At 42.7% G+C, this 22864-nt stretch overlaps 1 protein-coding gene across 3 annotated transcripts in view; it reads right to left on the reverse strand.

The window, feature by feature from the left end:
• The window catches only part of LOC143122144 (NACHT, LRR and PYD domains-containing protein 3-like), a 235363-nt gene that overhangs the window by 61734 nt on the left and 150765 nt on the right, over positions 1-22864 (reverse strand). For 2 of the 3 annotated variants that reach the window (XM_076282970.1, XM_076282985.1), the window contains exon 1: positions 15615-15704. The exons of the other annotated variant lie outside the window; for it this stretch is intronic. The gene's annotated coding sequence lies outside the window, so the exon portion shown is untranslated. Of the gene's footprint in view, positions 1-15614; positions 15705-22864 lie in introns of those variants that run through there. 3 annotated transcript variants of the gene reach the window in all.

The raw sequence follows: 22864 nt of genomic DNA on the forward strand, positions 1-22864 counted from the left end.
ATATGTAACTTGTATATGTAATAATGATAATAACAATATGTTCTCATACTATTACAATAATAATATCCATAATGTGTCAAATATTCATGTATCTTATGTTTCATAAGCTGGGGTCAAACTGACCCCAAAGAACACCAATGTACAAAATATTTGTACAGGACATGGAAAACATATTATTGTACACATTTCATGCTTACTCTGTTGTACCCTTCAATTGAGGAAAAGTCATGAAACATGAAGCAAAAAAACAAAAGTGAACCATATATTTTATGAACGTTGCTTGGGGTCAAATTGACCCCAAGGATAACAGGAGGGTTAATCTCACTCGTCAAACCAAAATCACATTCTTTTCTAGGACTTTTCAGGCACAATTCTCTTAAGTTCAAAGAACAAACAGCATATTTTTTGAGCTGACATCAAAGAAAAAAACAAACAGAAATTTCACTCTTGTATGAACTTCAGGTAAAAATGAAAAATAAATAACTTATTTCTTTAAAAAAAAATGACCTGCTGGTAGGGAGACCATTTTGGTCATGTGGTATGAGCATTTCTAGGGCTTACTCCCCAGGTCACCATCTCACTATCACACACACACACACAGGCCACCTATGTCCAGCAGCTACTATAGTATTATATATTATAATATGCCAGTCATTAGTTGAAACTGAAAAGGTGTCTGTTCATCTTCAAAAGAAGCTGGTTTTCAAAGTTGCCAGAATTCAGTGCCCGGGAGACCGGCCCACGTTTTCCATAGTGGTGGAAATTGGATAAATGAAGCAACATTTCAGCTCTTACTATCCTGTAGTTTTTATCAGTACCATGGTTCAACAAATGTGTAAAGGTTATATAATAATTCACTTCAACTGAGAAGTTAACAAAAAATTTTCCACTATTCCACAAGTTAACAAAAACAGAAAGAAAGAAAGCCTTTGAAATGTAGCCTATCCCACGCTTCCACAAAGAGGCATATTGAACTAATGTTTAGCCTACATGTTTTTTGCATGGGTAGGCTACAGTATATTGTTGTTTGGTGACTTAGCCTACTCCTTTACTACACCCTCTTCTGAGCAAACAAGGCATATAGGTTTATCATGTAGGGTAATTGCTCTTTCTTAAATTAAATAACTTTAATTTATCCTCTCTACTTGTCCCCATATCTGAGAAAACTTTTTGGAAAAGACCCAATATATGGACCCAACCAACTCTTTTTGGGAGGGGAGAACTCGCTCACGTAGGCTACAACCCATGCGGAGGCACTGCATTGGTGTCATGCACAGAATGCGGAACGTGTCCTACTTTAAGAAAAGATAGACTAACATGACCAATGTCAATATTTTTGTCCTTGACCGGCCCAAAATAGTCAGGTGGACAGCCCATAGAGCCCCATTGTGGACCCGGAAATGTTGAGTACACCAAAGTTTTATGATTGAAATATATAGTATGGGTTCCCAGCATGCAGAAACTGCTGAATGCTAATTTGCATATGTTGGGCAATTTGTGTAATTGAGCTAATTAGCATAAATTAGCATAATCACCTATATTGATCATATGAGCAGAGTACGGCATTCGCTTCATACGCTTGCTTAGCTGTCCGTCAAACATAAATAAGCCAATGGGAATGCACCCAAGGAAATCCCAACCCCCAGACGCGTTTGTGTCAAAACCGCAATCAAAAAGTCAGGGAGCGCAAACGAGAAAGCTGGAATCGTAATCAAAGAAAACAGCATCAAACAAAACTGAGAAAGAGGCAAAGACAAATATTTTACACAGTTACCCAAATGATTTCATTGCAATCTTGTATTTTTTAATTGAGTTTAATTTGTATTTTTTAATTTTGTTTGATTTTTTCTATTTGGTATTTTGATTTGATTTTTTTTGCTTGTTATTTTATAAGCATTCTTTAATTTTTTTGACACAAAATTGATTCCATAGAGGTACTGGTTCAGAGTCTGCCCCAGGTACTGGTGAGAGCAGTTGAAGACAAGGTGATTTTTTTTGTTGTGTGTGACGAGGTGATGGGGGATGTACCAGCTTTCTTTAGGGGGCTCTCTTGAGTGACTTCCCTAACCACACCTGCTTCGATTAGTTTGTGCATCTCTATCTTGTAGGCATCTGCTTGTTCTGGGTTTCTCAGGAGACGCCTCTCTGTGCTGCGTAGCATAGGCAGAACTGACTCCTTGGGTGCGTGCAGCTGTGGCATAGCCGCGTGGCGCAGCAGTGGTGTAGCGTACCTGAGGACCCCATCGACTTCAGTGCGGATGGTCTTGGCTTCAAGCAGTGCGATGGCCTGTTTATCCTGCTTTGACCTGGTCACCTCTTTCTCCCGCTGGTGAGGCACTATATCCACTTTCCACAGCCGTTCGACGTGCTTGTACAACTCGTCCGTCAGTGGTGGGCCAGAGGTGAACAGACACTGTGCAGCGTGTGGTGGCCGCCCCATGAACTGGATGGGACCTTGGAGAGTCCACACAAGCCTAGTGTGGATGGCTGCAGGACCATCCGGAGGGCCCAGTCTGACGGGTTTGACAGGCGTTATCAGGTGGGGCTGGTCAGAGCCAATCAGGAGGGATGGCGTTGCTTCTTTGAAGACAGGTAAGGGAAGGCCGCGGAGGTGTTTAAACTTTTGCTGAAGGCGATCAATGGGATAGGTGTGCTGAGCTAGGCTGAGACGGCTGCTTGATGAGCGCTTGTTGACCTGGATCCACTCTTTAAGCTGTTGAGGAGTGAATTATTTCCCTGGTTCCTTCTAGAATTCTACGCAAACAATCTATAGTTTCAGTGTTCTTTATACAGTCTATGGGGAAAATCTCTGAGGGTAATTGTCGCATCATAATACGGAACTCTCGGATTGCGAACATTCTAATCACATATTTGTGACCGTACTCCTCAACAGGTTAAGCTGGTCTTTGGAGAGTTTGGCGACATCACTGCATTGACTAAGATAGTGCTCTGTAATCTCACAGTATACACAGTAGGCTTTGGCCTTCATTTTCTTCTGTACTGAACTTTCCCGGTGTGATGGAGACGTGGCCTCTCCAGCACCTTGTAGGACCGTCACTGCTTGTTTCCCGTGACGACCATCAGCCTTTGTGCCCTGCCTTTCTTTTCCGCCTTTAACACTGGCTTGATTGTCAAAGCCCTGTAGGGCTGTCACTTTTTATTCGATATTTGAATATGCATCGAACATGACGTGAAATATCCATAGTCGAACTATAAATAAACTATTTGGTTTTTAGTGCCTTGTGTAGCGCATTTTTACAGTCTATGATTAGTTTGTTTTTTATTTTATTGTTTGCCATCTCTTCCAGTAGCGTGTGCTCTAAACGTACAGTATTGTAGCGTTGGCTCATGGCCAAATCAAGCCAATAGCCAGTAACCACAATAATGACTGGAGCCAGAGCCCTCTTAATAGCCACCCTGTTTCGAAAATGGAAGATACAGAATGGCCAGCCTGAGCGAACAATTACGTCATCAACTCATCTAAAAAGTGCTGTCTGGAAATACTTTGGGTTCTACTCTGTAGATGGTAAAGTAACCGTTAAAGCAGGGTTTCTGTTGTCCGGTAATTACGAAATGTCCGACAAAATTAAATCTCTCCGGTCAAATTGTCCGATTGAAATTGGCTAATAATCCCGTTCCCCTAACGCAATCTGAATTTGAGAATAGCCTAAGCCTTAAAATGTAAGCCTATATTAAAGCAATACGTCCTCTGGCTATGTTTTTAAATGTACAGACTCTACCGTTTGAAAGCTATTAAACAACACGCATAACCTATGCTACATTTCAAATAGGAAACATTTCAAATAGGAAGTGCACGCTTAAAACGTCCATGTTAAACAACGAACAAATGAGTGAGGCGGTTCAAACATGGCCAGGACCAGGCAGACTAGCCTTAAAAGTTTTTTCAGAGGCCAGACGCGATGGATGATGATAACTTGGTAACGTCTGAAGCCTCAGATGTCCGGTCAACTCCACCACCACCAGATAAAAAGCAGAAGTGTCGGGCATATCTGTTGGAATCATAACGTTGGAAGTGGAGTTGCCGGGTTGCGGCCGCTCCAAGACACTGTCATTCTCTATGTACACTGGACATGCAACTGTGTTCTGTACCCAAAACATACAGTAGGCCTATGCTTTCTCTGTCTATGATCTGCAGGGTTAGGGCCTCCTTGACGAGGAGATTGCTGGTCCGCGGATAATTTCCGGCACAATCAAACGGTATCACTGAACCGCGGACCGAAAGAAAAGAAACGAAACATTTCCCAGAATAGGAAATATTTCTTAATTTATTGTTATCAAACAAAGAGGCATAGCCTTAGGGGGTAGTGGTGTGAGCGCTCATTCAATGTGTGTGCGCATCTGTACAAGTTAAACAGTGGAACCACTGGAGATAACGTGGGTAGCAGCAACAAACAACGTAGCCTTTTTAAAACAATGAACGAAGCGGACTCTTGCTGTCCATGAAAACATAGACACTGGCTAGATCTTGTTAGGCATGTTTACGTAAGCTAGGCTAATGAACATGTTGCATTCTATTCAACCTGATTATGTCATTCTTTAAGCTATAGCCTGTCTCCAGTTTTCCTCAACTTGACTAATTAAGAAGCGATAATAGGATATTTGACCGGCATATCATCAAAATGTCTGGAAAACGAAACCTCTGCCGGTCACTTTGACCAATGGTTTAAAGTTAAGTATTATGTAGCCTAGTTTAAAGAGTGTCGGAATGTCCAGCTGTTTATTGCAAGACAAGGCAGCCGCTGCTTTCACTCATTCATTGAACGCATGTGCTCTAATGGAAACCTTATTGCGTAGCCAAGTAGCCTAAGTTATTTTTTTTATTTATGCATGGTTTACGTTTTATTAAATTCGTAGGCTGGAATGCTTCGCGGCAAGAATTATATTTAAATGTACCGGTAGTACAGCTTCAGCCTCTGGTTTGAGAGTGACGTGTTGGAGACCCATGGGGAACAGCGTCAATAAAAAGAGAGCCGCACTTGATCCTGATCAAGTTGATTGGTGTTTCTAGCGAACAATATTAAGATATGAATTAGGATAGGCTACCGGCCTCACTCCTGTCACTGTAAGTTATCACGTTATTGTTTGTGCCGTGATGTTCCGATTCTGTTTTTTTTTCTTAGGCCTAATCTCCGTTACGGTGTTTTTTTTTTGGGGGGGGGGGGGGGTCGTAGATATTCAAATATATTCGAATACATTGCTTGATATTTGATATCCGTTCAAATTTGATTTTTCTCAAAAGTGACAGCCCTAAAGCCCTGACACCATGACTTCCTCGGTTTGCACTTGCAAATGCTCCAGACTGCCCTGCGCTGAAAGTGATCTGCCATAAATGCAATAAAATGGGACACTTTGCCAAAGTGTGTAAGTCTTCTGAAAAGCCAGCTAAAGTAAGTGTAGTTAGCGTGCTGAGAATCTATCAAACTCAGCCAGCTCAGAAAATAACGTGTGAACTGACTATTAATGCAAAGTCAACTTCCTGCCCAGTAGAACCTAGTGGTAGATACGGGTGCCGCTGTGTCTATTATTCCTGAGCCCGTCTACAGAGAGCACTTCAGTCATGTGCCCCTGACTGAACCAGAGGTTAAGTTAGTGTCATACACAAAGTCAGATATCCCAGTGCTAGGCTGCTTATCAGCTACAGTGCAGCATGCTAATACTATAGTACCAGCTACATTATACGTTGTGAAAAAGACAGGTACCGCTGTCTTGGGGATGGACTTATTCAGGACACTGAGACTTTCCATTGTAGACAATACTGTGCTCCCACCTGCGGCTCCAGTGACTGAGGTCAAAACTGGACCAGTGACCGGTGTGAAACTGGGCTAAGCCAAGGGTTTTCTCCACCGTGCGAAAGTGAAGGAGGGCAACGAAGCAGTACAGCCCGTTCAACAGAAACTGCGGAGGCTTCCTCTTTCCGTGAGACTAGCTGTCTCCACGGAGCTTGAGAGACTGTTGGAGATGGACGTGATATAGAGGATTGATGCATCTCCATGGGTCTCACCCATCGTGGTCACACGACGAAAGAACGGTGCGGTGAGGTTGTGCGTGGACTTGCGTGAGCCTAACAAGGCGATAGTGATGGACAGTTACCCACTCCCTCATATGGATGAATTGTTCTCCGAAATGAGTGGCGCTACAGGGTTTTCCACAATCGACCTCGCGAATGCTTATCATCAGATGCTCTTGGCAGAGGAGAGCCGAGACTTAACTGCATTCATAACGCATGACGGACTGTTCCGGTTCAAAAGAGTACCATATGGACTGTGCTCAGCTCCAAGTGCGTTCTCCAAGATGATGTCGCTCGTACTGAAAGGCTGCAAGGGGGTCCAGTACTACTTGGACGACGTCATAGTGTACGGAAAGGTCAAGAAAGTACATGACCACAACCTGCAGGAGGTGCTCGCCGCGATCAAGGGAGCCGGCCTCCAGTTAAACGAAGAAAAATGCCAGTTCAACCAGACCAGCCTGCGGTTCCTTGGGCACACGATTTCTGCCCAGGGCCTGCAGCCACTCACCGAGCACGTCAGAGCCATCACAGAGGCTCCGGCGCCGACAGACGCTACAACATTACGCTCATTCCTGGGGCTCACAGCATGGTACCAGAAGTTCGTGCACAACTACGCGTCGCTCGTGGAGCCTATGCGGGCATGTTTGCGTGAGGACAAATTTCAGTGGACTTCAGCAGCTAATGAGAGCTTCAAGGCGGTTAAGGACTGCATTGTGAACAGCCCAGCGCTGTCCGTCTTCGACTCCAGCCTCCCCACCTTTGTGTCTCCAGATCTCCATCAGATCTCCATCAGATTATGGCTTGGGGGCGGTACTGACACAACTACACACGGATGGAACAGAGCGCACAGTTGCATGTGCATCACGAACCCTGCAGAACGCAAGTACTCTATTGTTGAAAAAGAGGCGCTGGCCTGTGTGTGGGCTGCTGAAAAATGGAGGACTTTCTTATGGGGTACTAGATTCACACTGCGCACAGACCACCAGGCTTTGACCACACTGCTCGCAACAAAAGGCCTGGGCCGCGCTGGGATGCGTATTGCGCGTTGGTCTGCGAGACTCTTGTGCTTCACCTACGACGTGGAGTACCATCCTGGCTCACAAAATCAGGTTGCCGACTGTTTTTCCCGTCTACCCCTCCCAGCAGAAGAGGATACAGAGCCAGTGACAGAACCAGAGCTTGTTGCTCTGTTGGACACAGAACTGGAAGCTCTCTCAGTGAACAAGTTTACCGAGGCATGTGAGGCGTGCCCTGAGCTAACAGCCCTTAGAACACAGATAAACAGGGGCTGGCCTAAGACAGCAAAGTTCCCTACCAGATGAGCTCAAAGCATACTTTGCCACAAGAGATGAACTGTCGATCCAAGATGTGATCATATACAGGGGCCCTCACCGACGACTTGTTCCAGTCGCCTTAAGGAAACAGCTGGTGGACTTGGCACACGAGACACATCAGGGGGTTGTCCGCACCAAACAGATGCTGCGGGACTTATACTGGTGGCCCGGTATGGACATGTCTGTGCAGGAGGCTATCTGTACATGTGGATCGTGCCGGCTGAATGACAAAAGTACCAAGACACATGCCGCCCCTCTCCAGCCTGTCCCACTGCCAGCCTGACCCACTGCCTGATGCCCCGTGGCAGAAAGTGGGCATAGACATTGTGGGACCGTTCGAGTCAGCAAGCTGGGACTGTCGCTTTGCAGTGATGCCTTGCAGTGATGCCTAGCCAGCTTTGCAGTGATGCCTAGCCAGCTAACGTTACGTTATGATAACGTGCTCCGTATGTAACTACCTAAACTTCCAAACTTTTTATCTATCTTAAATCTCCTTGTTACCATCTACTTTCTACGGATTTACTGGCTACTGATTATATCTCGTGAACAAACTGTTGCATAAACTGTTGTTGCTCGAGGCTTTGGATGATCGGACTCTATAACCTTGATCGCCAAACTTTTCTGTCAAACGTTAACGTGAAACGTTAAGCCAGCATCAAGGGCTGCAAATAATACCGGGCCAAGGAAACGCTATCTGGAAGAAGAAAGCATCAAATTCCTTCTAACGTCTCTCAAAACTAGTGACTCAATATAAAAGTGAGATTTTCTCAGATTACTTACCCGCTACCTGTGTTCGAGTTATCAAGGAACTGCACGATATCGCTGTTGCTAGCCAACTAGCAAACAAACGTTTAAAAGAAAGTTGACACCGACGAGCCCTCGCCGCGACACGATGCCTCCCCTCAGCTGTGCACCAGGCTGCGACTCATGCGTCCTTCTCAGCGAAAAGATAGTGGAACTCGAAGCCAGAATAGCGACCCTCCATCAGATTGAGAAGGATTAACAGTTCCTCGACACCATTCTCTCCGTAAGTAACGTTACCTCTCTTACACACACTAATGCCAGATGCCCTGATTTCACTCTGTCCTCCAATACTTTAACCATGCCATGCACTAATGCAACTTCTGTCCCTGTTGCCTCTCCCCGGCCTCTGCTGAGAACCAAGCCTGCTCTGCTGGCCAGCTCCACTCCACATCAGCCTGAGCCATGGCGTAGAAGCAAGCATCACAAGCACAGCAGACGGTCCGGACGGCACTCAGGCCCAGCCCAACCTATACGACTGGAAAACCGCTACGCCATTCTGACCGAGGATGAGGAGCCCCTCCTGCCCTGAGACAACCATCCTGGTCCCTCCTCAAAGTCGGCGCCCCCCCGACCCCCACCTCCCCGGACCTCATCAACCTCCACCCTGGTCATCGGCAGTTCCATGGTTAGAGACCTCTGCATTCCCCCATCATGTAGCGGTCCCTCCAAGGTCTACTGCTTCCCTGGTGCCAAGGTCCTTGACATCCAGCAGAAACTCCCAAGCATCCTGGCCTGCCACACCAAGATCAACAACATCATCGTACACGTGGGCACAAACGACATCAGAGATAAGCAGTCAGTAGCACTGCAGGAAAACTACAAAACTCTCATCACCACCCTGATGGGCACAGAAAAACGCTTTGTCATCTCTGGGCCTCTCCCTACCTACAGAAAAGGTGCTGAGAGATGGTCCAGACTGTTCGATCTCCACACCTGGCTCAAACGCTACTGCGCTTCCCTAACCATCCCCTATGTCAACAACTGGGGCTTGTTCTGGGAGAGGCCCAGTATGCTGAAGCGTGATGGTCTCCACCCAAACCAACATGGAGCCAGGCTACTCTCTGACAACATAGCGTCCACACTGAGGCATTGACATTCTGTAGAAAATATTACAGATTCACGCCCCCCAGGTATTGATTCGAATGGCATTATACATGTGGATGGGTCTGAGAATGTTTTCTGCAGGGTAACATACAATACTACTACCATAGATCAAGCTGCTTCATGCAATAGCATGACTTATGCTTATAGTTCTATTCCAACGTTGATTTCTACCAAACGTATAGTAAAAAGAAAAGACAAATTTAAAACTAGAAACCTAAAAAATATTCTTTCCATACCTCAGCATATTCCTCAAAAGCCAGAGGCATTTTCAGCTAACATGGGTTTACTGAATATAGGTGCACTTACTACCAAAACCTTTGCAATCAATGATTTTATTAGTGAAAAACAATTGGATTTTCTGTTTCTTGTTGAAACCTGGCTGACTTCAGACAGCGAAGCTGTTCTTGTTGAAACTTGTCCCCCAAATTATAATTTCTTCCACTCAATTAGACAAGGCAAACGAGGTGGTGGAATTGCCTCCATTCTCTCAAACAAATATAGTTGCACTAGAGTCAACTTTGGTGAATTCGCTTCCTTTGAGTACATTGCCCTCACTCTGAAGGCTGACCCAGCTGTACTTCTATTAACCTTATACCGCCCTCCTAAACTATGGGCTGGCTTTCTCGACCAGTTTTCTGAACTTATGTCGCTCATCATCACTATATGATCGGATAATTGTAAATGGCGACTTTAATATTCATGTCAATAAGACAACTGATGCTAAAGCCAGTAAGTTCCTTAATGTGTTGGACAGTTTAGAGCTAAAGCAGCATGTTACAGGACCCACCCACAACCTTGGCAACACCCTCGATCTAGTCATTTCTAGAGGGATAGAAGTCACATACTTATCAGTAAATGATATAAATATGTCTGATCATTATTGTGTATCTTTTGATATAGTAATACATACTCCAAAAATTCATCCCGAAATTGCAATCAAATCGCGACTCTTGGACATTAGAGCAGAACAGCAGTTTATAGCTCTTATAGACTCCATAGATTTAGATATTTTACATCATACCATTGATCAAATGGTAGAGGCTCTCAATCATGAATTAGGCGCTATGCTTAATAGTGTGGCACCCTTAAAGACTAAAAAAAGGCCCTGTAGCAAACTGACACCTTGGATGAACGAAAATATCCATGATCTAAAAAGATCATGTAGAAAAGCTGAGAGAACATGGAGAAAAACTAAGTTACAGGTTCACCGTGCCATTCTAAAAGAAAAAATAGCAAATTATAATAGAGCTATTCGGAATGAGAGAAGGAACCACTCTAAGGTAATTGCTGAAAACAGTGGAAACTCTAGGGTGTTGTTCTCTACCATTGATAGGCTATTGCATCAAACACCTTTTGATACACTCAGTCAGGCATCCTCTCTAAGGTGCGAAGAATTTGCAGACTTCTTCAAAAACAAAGTAATTTCTATAAGGGAGGCTATTGGTAACACAAGTAACATGTTTGATAGTACACCCAAAAATAGCCCCCCAAAATTAAGGTCCTTTAGCACTATTACTCAATCTGAGCTTGGTAAAATTATAACTCAAACCGGCTCCTCAACATGTGTTTTAGATCCAATCCCTACTAGATTCCTCAAAAAAGTATATGATAGCTTAGCTCCCTTTATTCTCAAGGTAATAAATACCTCATTAGAAACAGGTATATTTCCAACTGCTTTTAAAACCGCTGTTGTGAAACCTTTACTTAAAAAGTCAAATCTTGACCATACCAATCTGAGCAACTACAGGCAAAGTACTTGAAAAAGTTGTTTGTAATCAGTTAAATACCTTCCTCAACGAAAACAGTATCCTTGAAAAATTCCAATCAGGTTTTAGATCAAATCACAGCACAGAAACGGCTCTAGTAAAAATAGTCAATGATCTCAGACTGGCTACTGACTCAAACAAAGTCTCAATCCTTATTCTTCTGGATTTGAGTGCGGCATTTGACACCATTGATCATAGCATCCTAATTCACCGCCTTGCGAAGTGGGTGGGTCTCTCTGATAATGCTCTAAACTGGTTTCAAACCTACATTACTGGCAGAGATTTTTATATCAGTCTAGGAGATCATGTATCTGAAAAACATGACTTGCCTTTTGGTGTGGCCCAGGGGAGCTGCCTTGGTCCCCTGCTATTTTCCCTATATATGCTTCCATTGGGAAACGTCATAATTCAGCATAATGTAAACTTCCATAGCTACGCAGATGATACCCAATTGTATATTTCTGTGGAGCCAACTAACCCAGATGGCCTTTGCTCCCTCACTGCATGCCTAACCTCCATTAATCAGTGGATGAGCAAACATTTTCTGAAACTAAATGATGACAAAACAGAGGTACTTTTGGTGGGACCAAAACTAAAGCGAGATATTGTTCTTAGTAATCTGGGGAACTTGGCACACCAGGTCAAACCAAAAGTAACAAGCCTAGGTGTTATCTTAGATGCAGAGTTAAGTTTTAAGCCCCATATCAGTAAAGTTACTCAAACAGCCTATTTCCACTTGAGAAACATTGCCAAAGTGCGGCCCTTTTTAACTCAACAAGATGCAGAAAAACTAATTCACGCCTTTATCACTAGCAGGTTAGACTACTGCAATGCACTTTTCACTGGTCTTCCCAAAAAACATCTAAAGAAATTGGCACTCATACAGAACTCTGCAGCTAGACTTTTAACTAAGACTAAGAAGAGAGAACACATCACCCCTGTGTTGGCTGAACTGCACTGGCTCCCTATTTCCTATAGAATTGATTTTAAGGTTATGTTAATTACTTACAAAGCTCTGAATGGCATAGCACCTTCATATATCTCTGAGCTTTTAATATCTTATCAACCACAAAGGAAACTTAGATCATCCAATTCTAATCTTTTAATCGTGCCCAAAGTGCTCCACAAACAAAGTGGAGAAGCTGCTTTTATCCATTATGCCCCCAAACTATGGAACACCCTGCCTCTGTACATCAAGCAGGCGAGTTCAGTAAGTATTTTTAAAAAAGATCTGAAAACATACCTGTACAGGAAAGCTTTTAGTTAACTCATCTTATCCTGTAGACTACTTTTTCAGATTATTCTACATCTGCTGCTATTGGAGGGCGCAGCCAGCCAGAAGCAGATGGGCTCCCCCTATTAAGTCAGGTTCTGCTCAAGGTTTCTTCCTGGAATATGGGAGTTTTTCCTTGCCACAGTTGCCATATGGCGTGCTTGTGGGGGGTAAGAGGGTTAAGGCTGCCAGTCTTATGACAGAAATGTGATTGATAATGACTGACTGACTATTATTTTGTTACATGCTTCAAATGTAAAGCACTTTGAGCTGCATTCTGTGTATGAAAGGTGCTATACAAATAAAGCTTATTATTATTATTATTATTATTATTATTATTATTATTACACAAAGTGGCCGGAGGTCGCTTTCACTGCTACCATCACAACTGCAGCAATCACTTCCTTTCTGTCTACCGTGTTTGCCCGGTTTGGAAATCCTACAGAACTGGTGAGTGACAATGGAATGCAGTTCACCTCCAGCGAGTTTGCTGAGTACCTCGTAGCGAGAGACATCAAACACAGGAAAGTGTCTCTCTACTATCCACAAGTGAACGGAGCTGTAGAGCGCTGGAACCGCATTCTCAAAGAGACATTGCTATCTGCCAAACAAGAGAAAAGGCCATGGAAGCCGTTTGTACAGGACTTTTTGCTCACTTACCGTGCTACCCCACATGGCACCACAGGGGTGTCACCGCATGAACTCATGTGCAACCGACTAGTGTTGTAACGATACCAAAATCAATGTTTCAATACCGATACCAAGTCAAGAATTGCGATTTCTATACTTCCTCGATACTTTTTAAAAAATGTATTTGATTTGGGGGCACCACCACCTTGACATCATCAGTAATATTGAATATACTGTAGTGTGATCATTCACACCAGTGGCCATCCCAGATTCTGCTTGACTCTCTCCACACAAACAAACATGGAAAATGTTGGCTTATGTCATATTTCATATATTCTGCATAATTACTAGTAAATATATTTAGCAATTTGAAAACTATTCTAAAACTATAACTATTTTTAAACTATTACACTTAGGCATATCTTTAATGTGGTGTGTAGGTGTAATTGAGTGCACATTGGTGATGTGTAGGTGTAATTGAGTGCCTGTCACTTTAAGAGATAGGCTACGTGAGAGTAATTTACCTTGTCTCAAGGTTTTAGTCTAGTGAATAAAAGTTGCACATAGCGCATAAGGATATGTGGATGCAATTAATTATGTTTTGTATGTCATTAGATAAAATAAATGTTCAAAAAATGTACAAGTCGAAGAAAATCTTTCTGGGATCATAGAAGAGATAAGTGTCTTGCAATGTTCATTAATGATTTTAGCGAGCACTATTGTCAAACGTGACCTGAGCTAGCGGGATAGTTAGCAAGGATCTCTCTTCAGATGTAAAAGTTTGCTGTTGCTTAGACTATTTCTAAATTACATTGAACCCAAATAGTAGGCCTAAATGACCAAAATCCCACAGCTTAGGTAGGTTAGCAACACAAACTTGAGAGATGCAAATGAGCAAATCAACTTGATATTAGCCTATTATTATGTGTTACCATAGCATCACTTGAACTAGCAGCCATCTCTCGCTGTTTATAGCACGACAGCTGCGCTTACGTGTGTGAGGAGAAAAGACGCGCAGCCACAGGTTAGGGGAGGAGGCGCTAGAAGCATGCCTTGTGCACACGCATGTTACTTCAAAAGAACACGGTCATTCTCAAAAGTATCGATACTAATAAAATTAGGCATTGTGACATTTTTAATTTCAGGGTAGTGCGATACTTTTGTAGTATCGATGCACCGTGCAACACTACAACCGACCGATGCGCACCAAAGTAAACATCGGCCCGGCTCGCAAACCTGATCCACTGCCAGATGAACAACTACGCAGTCGGGTCGCTGCCAAACAGAAGGCATCGAAAACCTACACTGATGTGAAAAGGGGAGCACGTGTGCCAAAGATCAAAGAGGGAAGCTTAGTCAGAGTAAAGAAACCTTTCCATGTGAAAAAGGGACTGTCTAAGTTTCAGAGACCTACCCGAGTGATACGCAAAGCTGGTTCGAGTGCCTTTGTGCTGGAGGATTGGCGTACATGGAACGCTACCCACCTATCTCTGGACCCTGAGAATGAAGCAGACAGGGATTCAGACCCAGAACCAGTGGCCTGCCCTGGCCCTGCTCCTGTGCCGGAGTCGGCCCAGCAACCTGAGCCGCCCCAACAACCTGTTGGCGCTGGGGTCATGGACAGAGCTGTGAGAGTGAGAAAGGAGCCTGCTTGGCTTCAGGAGTATGAACACTAGTTAGTGGGGGGGGGGGGGGGGGGGGGAATAATACTGTTGGAAATGTGAAAAAATATTACTGAAAAAAAACCAAACAATTCTGTTGTTGACTACTGAATGGAGAAAATATACTATGTTTATGTTGAACACTGTTTCTATTGATTGATACAAGGCTGTTGTGATTTAAATGCCTATGAATGTCATTTTTGAGTTTACATTTTGAAGTTCACAGGTTCAAGAGATTTCCTGCTCCCGTTTATATGCAAAGTGATATGACAGTAAAGCTGTTGGTTATGATTGAGTCTAACATTTTCTAAGGTGAAGTTTTGTGTGGATGCTGATAAGATGGCACTTGAGTCTTTGCACTACTGAGTTTTGAATTATTACTGCACTGCTGATGTCTGAGAAAGATGGCATTGTTCTTTTTGTTGTAAGCTTCTTAAGAGAGGGGGAATATGTTGTGTATTCAGTCATATTATGTGCTGTTCCTGCTATTCCACCACGCCAGAAGAGGGCGCACTTACCTAGATGATACTGATACCGTGTAATGTGTTTTAGATTGAATTCTAGAAAGAGTAAAGAAGTTATGAATGTGTGTGAACTTATGGTGCCCGTCTCCCGTTTCTTTCTTTATGTCATTATACTAGCAAGTACAAGTCTAGCATAGAACAAAGAGCTAATCTCAAATGACATATTTTTCAAGGTCTTCCAACGTAACAGTATTTTAATGCACATCCTCTTACTCTTGAATTTAAAACAAGATGACTAACCTACTGTTTGCATTGAGCAACACACAACTTTCAAGGTGAGAAAAACATTGTTAATTGGATGGCCACGCATTGCTCCTCACCTCCTTGGTCACCATCTTGTTCGAACAAGTGTGTATAATATTGCCTTTATATAGGGCCACAAATAGGACTCCATACAAACATTACAAACAAATGTTACATACAGACACCTCCAAACCTCAAGAGAAATGTAACATTGCATGCAACTCACTTAGTAAACAAAGAAACTTACAGTTTGGAGTTTTATTCTCTTGTAATTTCCTTGAGTCTCAGACGCTCTCTGTAGAGAACTGGCTGGACTTGTTCTGTCTCAGGAGGTTAGGGTCTGCTGATCAACCACAGAACCAAAAAGTCATCTTGTCATGAATGTTTAACCTGTTTTGAGCTTGTTTAAAGCTAGATAGATAGATAGATAGATAGATAAATACTTTATTGATCCCCAAGGGGAAATTCAGGGGGTCTCAGTAGCATACAGACATCACACACAACATGCACTTACAGCAAATGGTAAATATAAGTATAAGTATAAACATATAACCAAACTCCACTGTACAATAGAGACAGTAGGAGATAAGAAAAGCTAACAAAACTAAAAATACTATATAAATTAAATGTAAAAAAAAAAAAAACAGTGTGCTTAAGGGTGGTCAAGTATGAGACGCTTGTAATGACAGGGCCTGTAGTTCTGTGTGCAAAGTGAGGTGCTCAAGAGAGTGAGTATCCTGGTGAAGGTGCAAAGTAGTCCAACAGTAGTTCTGTATGTATGGTAAGGTGCTCAAGAGAGTGAGTGTCCTGGTGAAGGTGCCAAAAAAGTAGTCCAACAGTATTCCCTTAGTTATGTGTGCATGGTAAGGTGCTCAAGAGAGTAAGTGTCCTGGTGAAGGTGCAAAAAGTAGTCCAACAATAGTCCTTAAGTTATGTGTGCACGGTAAGGTGCTCAAAGAGTGAGTGTCATGGTGAAGGTGCAACAAGTAGTCCAGCATTAGTCCAACAGTGCAATAATAAGGTCTAGAGACCAGCATAAATAATATGGACAAATAGGAGAGCAAAGTATAATATAATATAATGTAGACAAGGTAATATAAAAAACTATAAAAACTACGTCAGTGCAGAAACAGGTTGAGGTAATAGGGTTACAGCCATTCAGTATTATTGTAGCAGAAGCCATTGATCATGTGTGCTAATATAGCATGAAAGCGGTAGTAAAAACATTAGGCTGTGGACATTAGTAAAACAGTAGTAAAGCAGTAGTGGGTAGTCAGTACTCAAACATGGAGAGGGTGGAGAGGCAGACAGACTAAAGCTGCAGCTTTTTTTATTATATTCACTGAAACCAACACTATGCTCCGACAGAACAACATAAATCAGCGGGTTTTAGAAAAAACCTGCACTTCTACCTCCACCTAGAGCCTGTTATTTGTTTTGCAAAAATCCACAGCTCCCGGTTCTTCTGGTCCAATCAGAGCAGGGCTGTGTGAGATCTGACTGTCAATCACAGTCTGGTGCGCACTGACAAGCACAAACTCGATGAGAGGGTGCTCATTGTTTTGAATGTTTACAACTCTCATGCCCCTCCCCCACTACCAATCAAAGTCAAAGACTTTGACTTTGACTTTGATTGGTAGTGGGGGAGGGGCATGAGAGTTGTAAACATTCAAAATTTTGGCTAAGTCCCCTCAATCTGTCAGACTTGCCAACTGCAGCTTTAATAGAATAATTGTATCTATTATGATTAGCCTACTGCAAGCGCGAGTTGTTTTTTTGTCAACTTTCTGAATTTTTGGTCAACGATTCCCTGGGACACACATGAGACGCTCCCTGTAGAGAACACAGGAGGATGAGGCGTGGTCTGAATATCAAGAGCAAAACATTTTGGCATAAATGTTTAACTCCTTCCTCACACAAATGACTGACAAATCTCATCACACACACCATGGACATATGCTGCTCTTATCTCCACCCTCCCCATCATGATCCTTTTCATCCTCTCTCTAACACCCCACTTTTTATGCCACACAGTTTGATCAAATAACAGTGAGTTTGATTGAAGATTTACACAAACTAAACAAAAATCAAACTAGAATGTCTAGTCTAGTCCTGTTGATGCAATCAGAAGTGAAATGCCTAGAATTATTGATCTGGTGTCCAGGAAGAGAAGTGTCATACGTTTATACATGAAGGAACTAAATAGGTTGCATCTTCCAGGCATACAATTCAAAACAATAGGTGGTAAAGTTGAACTCAGGCTTCTTTCTGTGACGTTCTAATAGATCTGACCACCGTGACCATGTTGCTTTATACTCTAACAGGAACAATAGTTGGAAATCTATGGGTACTTTGATCACAATTCTGCTCTAACCTTTAACTGCCAGGGCCACAAATTGGATTCCAGACACCTCCAGACATCAAGAGAAATGTAATAAACATTGCATACAACTCATATTTAGTAAACAAAGGAACTTACAGTTTTGAGATTTATTCTCTTGTAATGTCCTTGAGTCTCAGACGCTCCCTGTAGAGAACTGTCTGGACTTGTTCTGCCTCGGGAGGTTTAAGGTGTGTTCATACCATCACCAGCAAAGCAACTCATCTTGTCATGAATGTTTAACTCTTTCCTCCTCATTCATGTATGTCTCTTCTAGTTATAGTCATATAGCACGTACTGCATGAATGAAAATAACACTGATGTCAGAATCCAGGTCTCACTCTTCCTCTCTCTTGGTCATCCCTCTAACTTCATGTCCATAAAGTATGTGTACGGCTTGTACCGCATATATCTTGTGTTTCTGTGTATATGCATGAACATGTGTTTGTTAGAGTATTTTGAGGAGATGTTTGTGACAACATAACAGTATATGTGCATTTTCTTCACTATAACTAATTATTACGTGAACAGTTACGTCTTCTTATCTTTGCCATATTATGCTGATTCTGGAAAGTCACTGTCAGACACCACGGCTTCTTCTCATTTCTCTGATTGGTCAAACCTCCCTTAGTTCCTTCTTCTCATTTCTCTGATTGGTCAAACCTCCCTTAGTTCCTTCTTCTCATTTCTCTGATTGGTCAAACCTCCCTTAGTTCCTTCTTCTCATTTCTCTGATTGGTCAAACCTCCCTTCTTTCCTTCTTCTCATTTCTCTGATTGGTCAAACCTCCCTTATTTCCTTCCTTTCTTATGTCCTAGCCCCTCCTCCAAATCAAAACATGGAGGAAATGAGGAAGGAATGCAGTAAGGTTGAAGGAATTACGGATCAAGGAGGAATCAAGGATGAGAGATGCGATCCTGCTCACTCACAACAGCCAAGAACTCCATTTAAATCAGTGCCTACATGTGTAGGGTAGGAATTCTGAAATCTGTGGTGCAACAGATGTAGGGACATCCCCCAAAAAGTACTGGGGTCAGTTTCTTTATTTCTCTCTATGTGTGTGTGTGTGTGTGTGAGCGGTTGCTAAGCCACAGCACAATCTAAGCCCACCCCCACCCCCTGATGCGTCTGAACATGGCCTCTGGTTTGGAAATGTGTCCTGTCAGCAGAATAAGTCTACTCCTTCAAACCGTCAGAAGTAGTGAATGAAAACATTTAAACAAATAAAACATATTATATTTTTAAGGTGCCAATCTTTAAAATGAAGCTCTATTGAAATGGAACATTAAAGCACAAGTGCTGTGTCCCGTGCTGTGTGACCAGAATTGTGTCATCAATGCAGCATACGGGGGCTGTTGTTGTTGTTGTGTGTGTGTGTGTGTGTGTTTGTGTGTGTAAGTGAGTGTGTGTGCTTGTGTGTGTGTGTGTGTGTGTGTGTGTTTGTGTGAGTGTGTGTGTGTGTGCTTGTGTGTGTGCGTGCTTGTGTGTGTGTGTTTGTGTGCTTGCGCATGTGTGTGTGCTTGTGTGTGTGTGTGTGTGTGTGTGTGTTTGTGTGTGCTTGCGCATGTGTGTATGCTTGTGTGTGTGTCAGAGAGAGAGAATCGTTTTAAACTCTTCACATCCCCATCTCTCTCTCTTTCTTTCTCTCTCTCTTTCTCAACCACAAGGTCCTCTTCCTCCCATCAACTCAAAAGAAAGCCCCTCCCCCTCACACCTTTAAAACCACAACCCCCTCTTCATTCCCCTCTCTGAGGCTGAACACACACTGCAGTTTGATGGCACAGAAATACACACACACACACACACACACATTTCACATCTGTTTTCTCTCCCTAAACTGCTGATCTGACTCCAGTCTCCGTAAATGCTCTTCTGTTCATCCTCATTACGAGCTGCTAATACCTTGCCTTCTAGTCTGAATTATTGCTTTCGGCAGAGAGATAGCAACAGAATGACCAATGTTGAAATGTTTCCGTATTTTTGGTGAGAAACAAAGCATTGTTTTGCCTTCTGGTCTGAATTCTTGCTTTCGCTTCGCTGCTAGGCCCCCAATAAATCAAATAAATCTTTACAGAAAAAATGAACACCCCACCAAACCCCAAGCTCATCATCTGGAAAGTAACGCCTCCTCATATGACCTTATTGGAATGTTCCAGAATCTTCTAGAATGTACTGGACTGTACACGCCCACTGACCCATGAATGAACCTGACCTTTTTGACCTTTGGGCCATCCATCAGTTTTTGACAGAAGGTGTCCCTTTTCTCTCTCTAGTAAACGCTTGAATTGGATTGAGAATGGGTTTTGAGTCCATGTACAAAGTTTTGTTTCCATACATAAAAGCATTGCTGAGATATGAGCCTACTTCCTGTGATTATAGATTGAATTGGACTGGATTGTATTTGATTGAACTGGATTGGATTGGATTAGATTGGACTGAACTGGATGAAGCCTGGATATATTTCCTGCTAATATAGCGAACATAGTGGTCAAATGTCATCAAATTTATTGTAGGTACTCAGGGAATGTTCACGAGTGTATGTACAGTACCAAGTTTGGAGTTGATACGACAAAGTCTTGCTAATTATAGTGCCCCTAGTGGTCAATGTATTGTGCATCCTCAGGATGGGCTCCCAATTCCATATAACAAGATTGGTTTCTATACATGAAAGCATTACTGAGATATGAGCCTACATTTTATAGTTGTTTTCCCCAACCAAACCGATTACGTAATAACCAGCCAATAAATTACATTATTGGCAAAACATAATTACATTATTGGTTCAGAAATGTTATTACATTATTGGCAAATAATTACATTATTGGCTTTATTACAATACAATTATTACGTTATTGGTCGTTATTACGTTATTGGACGTTATTACATTATCGGCTGCTACAGCCCCAAATAAGAAAACTTAAGAACAACAATTAGTGTGCTGCTTTCAGCAAGCACACTTACTAATACAACCCGAATTCTTGCGTTATTGACATTCGCTGCAGTTACAGCTTGTCGGTGGACTGCCGTTCCACCTCCGACACTTCCAACCAATGGCAACGTTGTGACAACGTGTTCTTGCTATCTGGGACATTTTATTTACATATTTTAAGTCAGAAAAATAAGCATGTGTTATATATAGAACACATATAGAAAACTGTCACTCCATACCAGCAAATAAATAAAAAAAAGAAATTCAGCAAATAAATAAACTTTAGGGAGAACAGAACACATCATGTTGTTGCTGAAACATTGTTATGATCCACATTTATTTTAGGAAAATATAAAGAAAACAAATTTGTATAGTATCACCCAAACAGTAGCCTATACATTGAATAGATATCAATATGGTTATGGTTATGGTATTTAGCAGATGCTTTTGTCCAAAGCGACACAAATAACAATACAATAGTTACATTTAACAGTACGCAATTTAAAAAGTTGGTAAGACTAAATTAAGGAGAATGGCAATAATAAACAACAATGTAAATTCAATCAATAGCCTAATGAATATAAATACATACTATAATATAATCTCAATAACATCTCAGCATTACACATGTGTATGAACACGAGTGTGTGACTCTGGTGTACTGCAACATGCTCAACTGCCAGGGCCACAGAGAATTAATGTTACTATGGTTACGTGGTTAGTCAAAGTCAAAGTCAAAGTCAGCTTTATTGTCAATTTCTTCACATGTTCCAGACATACAAAGAGATCGAAATTACGTTTCTCACTATCCCACGGTGGAGACAAGACATATTTTAACAATTTTTAAGTCCACAGACAAACATAACATTCAAGTAAACAAAAAAGTAAGTAAATAAGTAAATAAGAGGGCACATATAATGAAAAAATAAGAGCAGCAAAATTTGGTTGAAATTGTGCATAGACAGTCAATAAAATAAAATACTAGTGCAAAGTCAGGCCAATAAGAGGCTGAGGTAGTTCTGTTTGACCTAAGTAAGAAATAAAGTGGCATAGTGGTGCAAGTTATGTAAGAGCAGCAGAAGTGTTGTGTTTCCAGGACAACAACAACAAGTTGCAAAGTGTACAAGTGTGCAAGTGGAGTGGTGCAGGCGGCCATTTGTGGGTCCAATGTCCAGGATGTTATGTAGCTGAGGGTGGAGGGGGGAGAGGAGGGAGAGAGTTCAGCATCCTAACAGCTTGGTGTATGAAGCTGTTGGTGAGTCTGGTAGTGCGGGAGCGCAGGCTTCTGTACCTCTTCCCAGAGGGCAGTAGATCAAACAGATTGTGAGCGGGGTGACTTGCATCACTCACAATTTTGGTCGCCTTGCGGGTGAGGTGGGTGGTGTAAATGTCCTTCAGGGAGGGGAGTGAAGCACCAATAATCCTTCCAGCTGTGTTCACTATGCGCTGCAGGGCTTTCCTGTTGTATTCAGTGCAGCTTCCGCCCCACACAGCGATACAGCTGGAGAGGATGCTCTCAATGGTGCCTCGGTAGAATGTGGTCATGATGGCTGGTGGAGCACTTGCTCGCCTGAGTTTCCGCAGGAAGTACAGGCGGCGCTGAGCTCTCTTCGCCAGTGATGCTGTGTTGGTGGTCCAGGAGAGGTCTTCACTGATGTGCACCCCCAGGAATTTGGTGCTGCTCGCTCTCTCCACCACAGCACCGTCGATGGTCAGTGGCAGGTGTTGGGTGTGACCTCTCCGGAAGTCAACAACAATCTCTTTGGTCTTGCTGACGTTCAGCAGGAGGTTGTTGTCCCTGCACCACGTGGTCAGATGGTCGACCTCCAACCTGTATTGAGTCTCGTCGCCCTTGGTGATGAGACCCACCAGAGTTGTGTCGTCAGCAAATTTCACTATGTGATTGTTGCTGTAGGTTGCAGTGCAGTCATGCGTCAGCAGGGTGAAGAGCAGCGGACTGAGCACGCAGCCTTGGGGGGCCCCTGTGCTCAGTGTGATGCTGCTTGAGGTATTGTTGCCAACACGTACTACTTGAGGCCTCTGACAGAGGAAGTCCAGTAGCCAGTTGCAGAGGTAGGTACTGAGTCCCAGTTTGTCAAGTTTGCAGATGAGTTGTTGTGGTATTATGGTGTTGAATGCAGAACTGAAGTCTATAAACAGCAATCTCACATATGAGTCTCTTTTTTCC

Source organism: Alosa pseudoharengus, unplaced genomic scaffold (genome assembly GCF_046254945.1).
Source record: "Alosa pseudoharengus isolate Yale_2024_CS ecotype anadromous, Long Island Sound unplaced genomic scaffold, YU_APseudo_1.1 YU_APseudo_1.1_scf_1, whole genome shotgun sequence".
In the NCBI taxonomy this organism is placed as follows: Eukaryota; Metazoa; Chordata; class Actinopteri; order Clupeiformes; family Clupeidae; genus Alosa; species Alosa pseudoharengus.